The sequence below is a fragment of the Rhipicephalus microplus genome, chromosome 2, assembly GCF_043290135.1.
Source record: "Rhipicephalus microplus isolate Deutch F79 chromosome 2, USDA_Rmic, whole genome shotgun sequence".
Lineage (NCBI taxonomy): Eukaryota > Metazoa > Arthropoda > Arachnida > Ixodida > Ixodidae > Rhipicephalus > Rhipicephalus microplus.
Window position 1 is genome coordinate 151,677,541 of NC_134701.1, and position 9,911 is coordinate 151,687,451.

A 9,911-nucleotide genomic window follows, 5' to 3' on the forward strand; every position below is an offset into this window, starting at 1 on the left:
GCAGTGGGCGTAGCAAGGCTGCTGATGATGATGAATATAATACAATAAAATAAGTTGCCCAGTAGGAACGTGTTACTATTACTACCTAATTTTGGCCGCAAGTATGTGATATGTGTGGTAGGCATGTGAATATATAAGCTTCTGTGGTTAAACTCGAGGTCTTGCATATGGTGAAAAACAAAAGGCAAAAGTAATTGGTGACCGTAGGCCAAATTTCCTAAGCATTCATTATCCGCCTTTCGCATTTTTGTTTGTTTCTGTATTTCTCTGATTTTGCGCATTTCACCACCAGCCTTTTTTTTTTGAACCAAATACGCATGTTAGTACGACAGGCACCTTAACAAGGCAATGTTTTCTTGCAGAGAATAAACCGGTTCGGAGATTCGGCTCGTCGTTTCATGTGCTGTAGTTAGTTCGCCATGCGTCTGCGTTAACTATGGCTAGTTTTCAATATCGGTCAACATAAACTAGCTTGCCTTTCTGGTTATACTTATTTTGTTTTGTATAAATAGCCATTAAGCTAGTTATATACATCGCCATTATTGCTAGTGTACCTAACGAGAATAGTTCATTATTTACTGTTCTTGTTGCAAATTGCCGATAGGTATAGTTATAAACTACAAATTTTTTGTGGACCTACTGTGCCTCATTGAGCTTGATAAATTTCTGTGGCACATTCACATTAGTAGCTGTATTGCACTTCACGAATATTTGCCTTGGGCATGATATCATGATATTTCCGCTATTAAAAGGTTATCTTTCATGTGTGCACTTGAAAACTAGCCAGGCACGCTTTTATTAGGTTCATTTAAAAGATATTTTGGAATTTTTTGTGTTCAAAAGCGTTTCGGAAGTCCGTGTTTTCTTAAATGACGAAATACTCTTCTCATGCAACTTCGTTATTGTATTACCTCTTCTGGCGGGTGTTTCTCTGCCTGCTTGTCTCTGTTAACTTTACTTTATGCGTCTTCTTAAACTCTTCTATTACCAGGCCTTTTCAACTTGATCATATGTGATCTAAGTTCTGGAGTGTCAATTTTGGCATGTTGAAGTTGTTTCTGGTGCACCAAGAAATTTCTGTTGGTTAGTCTAGCCACTGAATTTTCAGAATCAATTTGAATTTGCCTGTTCTGGCCACATAATGAGTTCTGGCAGGCCATTATGTGAATCCATGTGCGTGTGTTGTAAACATGCAAGAGGCTGGCGAACTTGACAAAAGTGTGCGCCTTTCCTGATTTTGCTACTGTAACATCAAAGTTATGCAACAAAATTACCCTTTACAAGTCAAATATCAAGTTAAAGTGTCAGCTTCGTAATTTTAACAGTTTTGAGCAGTAATAATTGCCTAAAATATATGCCGGCTATTTATTAGAGAGTGGTTGCTTAGAGTCAAAGAAAGTTTATATTACAAAACATATTTCTGAAGGTTCGCCGCTTGTTGAAAGTGTCGAGGTCGCCCTGTCAGGCAGTTTGCAGCATATTTGGTTTTGCTTGTATTATAATATCCAGTGTCACTATTCGCTCCTATAGTATCGCCGACACGTGCGCATGGGTGTGCACAAGCGCTGAAATACACACGCACTGCTCGAAACTGTCTTGCAAGTGCACTTAAAAAATGAGCACGAGCTTAGAGTTCGAGGATGACGGCTTTTCAGCTTCAAGTTTTATGGCGACGTTGTTTTGCGTCAACCTTAGACATCAGCAGCCATTTATGGGTTTGTTTTGTTTACGTTCCAAGTTCTCTCCTGCGCCAAAATTGCGTAGCTGCTGATTTTTGTGTAACATCTCATGGTTACTCTGGTTGCTTATAAGGTCCACACTTAGCTATAGAAAGTGATGTGCTAGCGTTGGCTGCATAGCTTCTTCTAACGACAACAAGCCCACCGGAGCACACCTTCGCCCTGACTATGGAGCAGTGGGAAACGTTTTAGAAATGCATGCAATATTGTTCTTTTCAATGCAATATGCAATATGCTAAGAAAAATGCTTGGGTGCACAGATGGATTCATACAGATGCATGTGTCAACCTATGTGGAGTGAGCTGACTCATAGGAAGAGGTGACGCTAGACTAAATAGCGACGTCCATTGGATAATTTGCTTTATGAAGGGATTATTCACATCAAAGGTATCCGTCCAAAGAGAAGACCTGGAAGCTCTTAACGCAAAAAAGAAAAATCACTGATAAAACTGTACGAGTTCACTTATGTCTCGAGAAAAACCAAGCAATGCTTCACCACACCGCTCGAGCAACGAAGCTGCACCTCGATTCTGATTTTCTTAGTCTGTTTGGATAGGAACATTTTCTACAACATTTATTATTTTTTGACACTATTCCTGAATCTTTTATTTTCACGTAGTAAATTCTGAATTCTCTTCGTTTTTATTGTTTTTCGTTTATGGTGTTTTATTGTACTGTTTAACAGGTGGGAACAAAAACTGGACACTTTTCACGTTTTATTCACTATAAACTCTTTTTGTTGATCTAGAACATGTACTTCTTGGAAAGAGCACTTCATTGTGCGAACTTTGGTATGCCGCTATGCGTGGTTTAGTTTCTTTAAACTAGCTAAAACGATCATCCTGGGGCATGAGAAAGATAACCATTTTCGTGCTGTAACAAAAGAGTTGGAGCAGACTTTCACCTTTAGCTTTTTTAGTATTTTCTTTTTTAAGTTTTCATTCAGAGTTAATTCAGTTTGTTTTACATAAAAAGGAAAATCATTGAAATGCAACGTCAGCCTAATAAATCTTTTATCACAATTTGTTCGCATGCACTTGGCTGTAAAATGCGTTTAATATTGTTCTACGACAATTTTTTAGCGCATATTAAGTTTTACAAGTCGCACCGTAATTCTGTAGCGGAAACTGCTCTGAATAATACTTGATCTCGGGCATCGAATAACGTAGAGCACACCACCTTAAATGGGAGAAAGGAAGGATCCCTCAAGAACGCATCAGTGATGGCCCGTACGATGGTACCATGACAGGCTCACCAGGCTATTGGAAAACTAGCAGAAAAACTCACGAGTAATATAAGCTATACATGGGTTTCTATATAAGTTATTATATGTATCATATGGTTCACGCATGAGTTAGACAGCTGTCTTCTAAGCGGCTTCAATAGTGAACTGACGTAATGGGTTGGTGTAACGCTGATAATAATGACTCGTAGGCACTTGCCTCAACGACGATACCTTTGCCTGACGATCGAGAAGACGAGAACTGACCGCATATAGTGCTGCTGCCTCTATTGCTCATGATGCTTGTTACTTTAAAGGGGGTGATAAGAAAAAAATGTTCATTTGTTGTGTTCGCTTGCTTGCTTATTGCTCTGTTCTGGCTGTTACACAATAAAAGGGGTGGACGAAGAAGCCTGCATTTAATGTAAGTGAACCCTTAAAGGCTTCACAAGATCAACATATTTGCAAAGCGCAAGACTACGAGTAGTTACGACGCAACTACAGAAGAAAAGACAAGGACAGAAAGAGCGCTGAACAGGAACAGACAAGGACAGAAAGAGCGCAGCGCTCTTTCTGTCCTTTTGTCTTTTTCTGTAGTTGCGTCGTAACTACTCGTAGTCTTGCGCTGTGCAAATGTGTTGATTCCCAATCACCAACTAGCCCAAGCATCTGTCTTATCAATTCAGAAGATCAAAGTAAAAGTGATTACTTTATTTTATTTTGGCAGAATATGGCAATTTTGACACTCCAGTAGAAAAGAGAAAACAAACGAAAACAAATATAATTCGTCAAATGACTTATAATTATTTATGATACACTATTTTTCTGGCATCGGAGACGAACGTCATCCTCAACAGCAAGAAGCGCGGCTCGCCGGTCTCGTGACGCTCGCGCTGCGTGGCAGCTCGGATTCACCGAATCTCTGGCTGGCCTGGAATGAACAACTTGCCACCTATGTTCTTTTGGGTCAGTGTCATGCGTTGTAACAATTTTAGTAGGTTGATTTATTGCAGTGTAATAGTGAAATAATAAACATAATATTGGTTTTTAGACATAGATGATTATTAGCTCAGCAAAGTATTCATCACACAGGAATTCATATAAGGGCCCGCAGATGTTCCTGTTGCGAAGTTTCAATGAAGCAGCCACCAAGGACAGACTATTTAGAGTACCGAGTTGAATAGCCACTTTTGACGCGATAGCGTTAAAGAGCTTGTTTAGCAAAAACTGCGGTGTCGGTGTGCATGTCCGTTTCGTTGCTTGAGGGCGAAAAATGATCGTAAGCGTGAGAGAAAAGTCGAGAACAATGCGTATAAAATAATTGATAAAAATGCTGAGGAACATTGGGAATTGAACTGCGTTTGAGTGGGGATTGAACCCAACTCGTTTCCGTGGCAAGCGAATGTTCTACCACACGGCCACACGTCTGCTAGTAGATACAGTGAAAATAACTTCCTCTGCTTAGAAATGCAGTGAAAGTATGTTTCCTATTTTAAAAACGCACGCGTCCTATAGGTACCCTTCACGATGCAACGCAAAATATTGCAGCACTAATGCGTGGTAAAAGAGTTCGTTGCCAGAGGCCGTCAGATCATGTGATTAACATAATGGCTTCGTGGTTTAAAGCTGGTCACCCGCTAATAAAGGTACCCACGCTATTGTTTCGATTCCTTTGAAGCCATGTATTGGTGCATAGCAAGTTTGAAAAGGTGTGATGCAATCATTCGTGATTTTTTCAATATAAACAGCACATCGTTATCGCCTTCAACTCTCAAAGGCGACGCTTGAAGGTCACCTAACTTTTAGTAGAATTTCAAACCATTTCTTTTGCATTTTTAAACGGTGAAGTGTTAGTAGAAAGTGGTAGATATTTTCTGGTTCGTTACAGTACGAGCACAAGCCGGTGGCACCAGTGCATACCAGCTTGAGTAGAAATTAAGCGGTGCTATACGGCATCATAATTTTGTTATGGAGATTTGCAGTTTGCGAACGGTACACCATTTATACTTCCGTGTTAAGTTCAATGGTCAGAATTGTGAGTTGGGTGTAGCAACCCATAACGAGTTCTCAAGAAGGGAAGTTTTCTGAACCTAGCTGCTGTAACATAAGCTGTAGGAGACATGATTGCCACAATTTGACTATCAAGACATGCTCGCGCAAGAGAGTCAGCAATCTCATCTAAAAACGGACCACACTGACCTGGCACCCATGCCAACCGCACTAGGCCCAAACCTGCTTTCTCGTCACTCATAGATGCATCCGTTACAATCGTGGTGCTCTTCGTGTCATTGCTATAGTACATTACAAATGTGGATTAAGAAACCGTGCATTAGTATTGCATATACGTTGTGATCTATTGCAGTGGGGAATGTAGATGCCCCTGCCTATTGTATACATGCTACGTGATCAGAAAAAAAAACACCCAGATCTCGCAGCCCCAGCCGAACTCCGCTATTAAATCGTGATCACCAATGGCCTTGGTAGACAATAAAACAGACTCCAAAAAGATCACTTTATTTCTATCAAGACATAGACGTTGCTCTAGAAAATACACATAAACCAAGCGTTATACCTTAGGAACCACCCTTCATTGAAATAAAAAAAGCACTGTTGAAAGTCACTAGCCCAAATAAATACGCCGTACACAAGGTCCTTCTTCTATTAAGCCCGGTATCACAGGTAAACGGAATCACACCAGTCTGGAGAGGATGGCTTGAACGCGTGCGCTTATTAAAATTAGAGTTTGTGTCCGCTACAAATCCTTCCTAAGGGCAACTGGCTTTTACTCAACTATTGCGACCAACGAGAAGCTTTAGTAAATAGACAGACCAGAAAAAAAAATCCCTTATGCGACCTTGTACACCCACTACGAGATTCCTTATTATGCATCAGCGCCGTCTTTGCAGCTGCTCAGCCGCCATATTTGTGTCTCCAATCTCGCAGCCCTCAAAGGTGAGACATAATGCACTCGACTTGCTGCTTTGCTTCTGAGGTTGCTGGAATAATTGTGTAAGCATGTCAAAGTTCATTATGACTCCTAGCTGACCCGCAATGCAGCCAGGTTTGAGGTGAGGGTAGTAGGTAATCAGAATACGTGCACGTCGAGTCACATGATGGGATCTTCTGCTTGCCTGGAGCGCATAATTAATGTCGAGAGCACGCTCAATCGTTGACTACTCTTCTAAGAAGCTTTTCCGACATCCGGGTTTGTAGTTGCCTGTTCTGTCACTGTTTTTCTTTCAGATAAGTAGTTTTTTGGGCGGCTAACTGTAATGTTATATGAAGTACGGCTTTTATGCTCGATATAGCATAACACAACAAAACGCTGGTAGGAAAGGTCAAGGCTGCTCTAGCGACAGAAGCTTTTGCCATGCGGCCTTGTCCTATAAACGCGAACTAAGTGTTGGGAACACAGAAATCTTACTATAGCCACGTCTTAATGGATGTTGAGACAGCGTGCGTGCCAGTTGTTTCGACTACACCATTCTAAGTAAAGATCACTATTGTTGCTCGAAAGAAACAGCCCTGCAACGCTCCTCACCCCAATGCTTTTTAGATGTGCCTCTGCACGCTGCTTCCTGTCATTTACTGTCGGTGTGACGAGCCAACGACGCCGAGCTTTGTATGAGCAGGGGTGTGTTATCACATGTGTGTCGGACGCGTATGCCTAGTTTAATCTTAGCTTCCGCGACCCTCCTCTCCAGCTGTCAGACGCCTTTAATAGTACGTATAGCTTACGATACGTAGGGCGATGTAATCAAGGTTCCTGAGCGGTACAGCGATGGCAACAAAACCACTGAGAGTGCCCATAATATTGTAATCGCATTAGAAGTATGCTTTTCATATCACCCGTTTTAGAAGTTGAGGCGCACAGTGAACATTATCAAGCAGAGTGCATAGAACACGTTGACGAAGATAAGGGCTCATTTCCTGCAGTTTACTTAATACTTTCATGAGCAATGAGACCGCAAAGCCACTTAGAAAATTGTTGAAAGCTTAAAAATTACACAAGAGAAATTTTTTTGTTCGCTCTGTTATAGTTGAATTCAAGAGTGATAGAAGACGCTACGGCATGTTTATTCTGCAAAATTTGGTCATAGACAACGATAGATGGCCCCGCCGCGGTGGTCTAGTGGCTAAGGTACTCGGTTGCTGACCCGCAGGGCGCGGGTTCGAATCCCGGCTGCGGCGGCTGCATTTCCGATGGACGCGGAAATGTTGTAGGCCCGTGTGCTCAGATTTGGGTGCACGTTAAAGAACCCCAGGTGGTCTAAATTTCCGGAGCCCTCCACTACGGCGTCTCTCATAATCATATAGTGGTTTTGGGACGTTAAACCCCACATATCAATCAATCAATCAATCAATCAACGATAGATGTGGAATGTATAAGGCTTTTAAACGTAACAAAAGTCGACCAGAGCACGGTGACGATTAAAGTGAGTCGTGCATGGTTCGAACCAGCGACACCCTGAAATTCTGAATTATAGGCTGCTTGCTACTAGCTTGTTACTGGATTGTTTCTGAATTACTTCTATATTGATTCACAGCGCTCGAAGGTTTGAGTTAAACAGAGAGTCACAGACAAGACACTCATGTCGAAACTTAACCCACATCTTTCGACGGGTGAGGTGTAAATGCCTCTGCTCATGTAATATAAATGCTTGGTCCAAATATGTTTTTCTGGAAATTTTCCTCTCCCCTTGATCAAGCTTGAGGCCTCATTGGACAGAGAAAGAAAAAAATATTTAGGGCAGAACAACACACGGAAAAGCAATGACCACGGTACTGGCGCTAACGGCCCGTCCATGTGTTGCTTTGCGCCTAATAATACTTACTTTCAGAAGTCATGAATCAACTATCCAATGAAAGCGCTTTGCATATACATAGAAAACTGCAGATGTTGTCTCTTGAACAAGGTTTAGTGATGGGAAAGAATATATAGAAGCATTGCCAAGTTATAAATGAGGAAGTTCTTTCAGACACAGCTCCTCAATTTTGTCATCAGCTGTGTAGCCGGTGTTCCAGAACGACGTCCTCGTATGAAATATTGCACTTCGATGATGTCCCGAAATGGATCCCACGGGAAATCAGCACTTGTACACTCAGCACGTAAATTTCTATGAAACTAACGCTGAGCGAATCGCTTGGTTCTGATTATAAATTGTATTTCTCAGTACTGTTAGTTTCTTTCGCTAAGACTAAACCTGCTGCGATTCTTTAAACAAGAAGCTATATAGGAGGTAAAGATAAAATAACAATTTCACACCCACTTTGTTATCTTTTTGTAGTTTCGCGGTTTTCAAGAATATTTTGAAAATTATCAGAAAGACAACAAGAATGTTTCTTCGGGCAACACTTTAATCTCCTCAAATCCTAAAGAATAAACTAAGAAATAATGTTAATCGAAGTGTAATCGAATAAAGACAAACACCAGTTAAAGGCAACCACTTTGATTTTCACTAAATTCACAGTTGGGGAAAGGCTCATCTTATTCATGTATAAAGTGCAAAGATATATTTTTTACGAAGCTACGAGTCCATGAAGAAACATTGGAAATCCACTCAGCGTAGTCTCCCTGAGTTTTGACATCATTTATTGCTGCAGGAAAAATAACAGTGCATTATATTTGAAAGAATTAGGTAGAACCCCTGTTCGGTTGTCGGCTTCATAATGCATACGAATAGATTATTATGACCATCCCTGCAATACGTTACTAAGAATAGTGAAAGCTTCCTTAATAAATTGCACCAAATAATTACAGAAAATAATACCCTCTTTTATTCTGTAAACCTGAAAATAGATGATGAAAAATCAGAAAGGAAAGAAAAAAATGTAACAGAAAAGAAACTAAGCAATGTAATCATTTAAGCAAAACGTAGTACGCTTCTCTTCACTGGGAAACAGGATGAGGAAACTATAAAAATGAAGATTGGGAGAGATATTGATATAAGAGCAACGTGCACAGAAACACGAACTCACAGATCGCAGCGTCATATCTTCATGGGTTTACAAACACCAGTATCTTCTCATATGTATAAACGATTTGAGCACCGTCTTCATCGCATTCATCAGTGATGACCCGATAGTGCGATATTCAAATTTCTGACGGCATGAAGTCATGTGATATTGCAATGGTCATTGAGATAAAGATGGCGGCTTCCCTAGATTTTTTTTTGAAGCCGACTCACCCGCTCGAGCAATGCGCACGCGATGCAAAGATAATCTAAGTTCTAAAAGGCTGATGTTAGCAGACCACAATAAAATTTTCATGACACATCCTGAAATAAGGTTAGTCGAACGAAACTCTTCGAAATTTACGTCCCAATGAAGAAGGCGCAAATACTTTATGTTCACACCGATTTTCATACACTTATAACATTTGAGTCATAATTTAAAATAAGACTGCCAAAAATGTTTGTTTTGATCTCAAATTGCTCTCTTTAGTATTTGCAAATGGTATTATTTCTTAGTATTTGTAATACCACACGGGTCCGGTTTATTAATTCGTAAAAAAAACGTGTCTACCCTTATTTGTTAGCTTAACTGCACTTGTAAACAATACGAATGCGTTGTGCAATACTCAAAATTGTCGGGGTTGGAAGCACTCTATCTTTTCAACAAAAATGTTGTAGATATCATTAGTATTAACCCTGAGGCAAAGGTCATTGTTTATGTACCCGGCACAAGTAGTTTTTTTTCTGGTAATAACCCATGCCTTATTGGGAAAATTAATAATGCAATAAAAATCTGTAACAATGTCTGAAAATAAATTTCATGAAAACAAACGTAAACAAGATAAAAGCAATCACAATAAAACAGAACAAGCTGATATCTCAACATTAAGGTATTAGGTCATATTTCCTCTAGATACATAACTGTGGCGGAATCGATGCTTTCACATAGAAGAACCGCTCCCGTGGCCTCAATTTGAGGATGAATGGATATCTGAA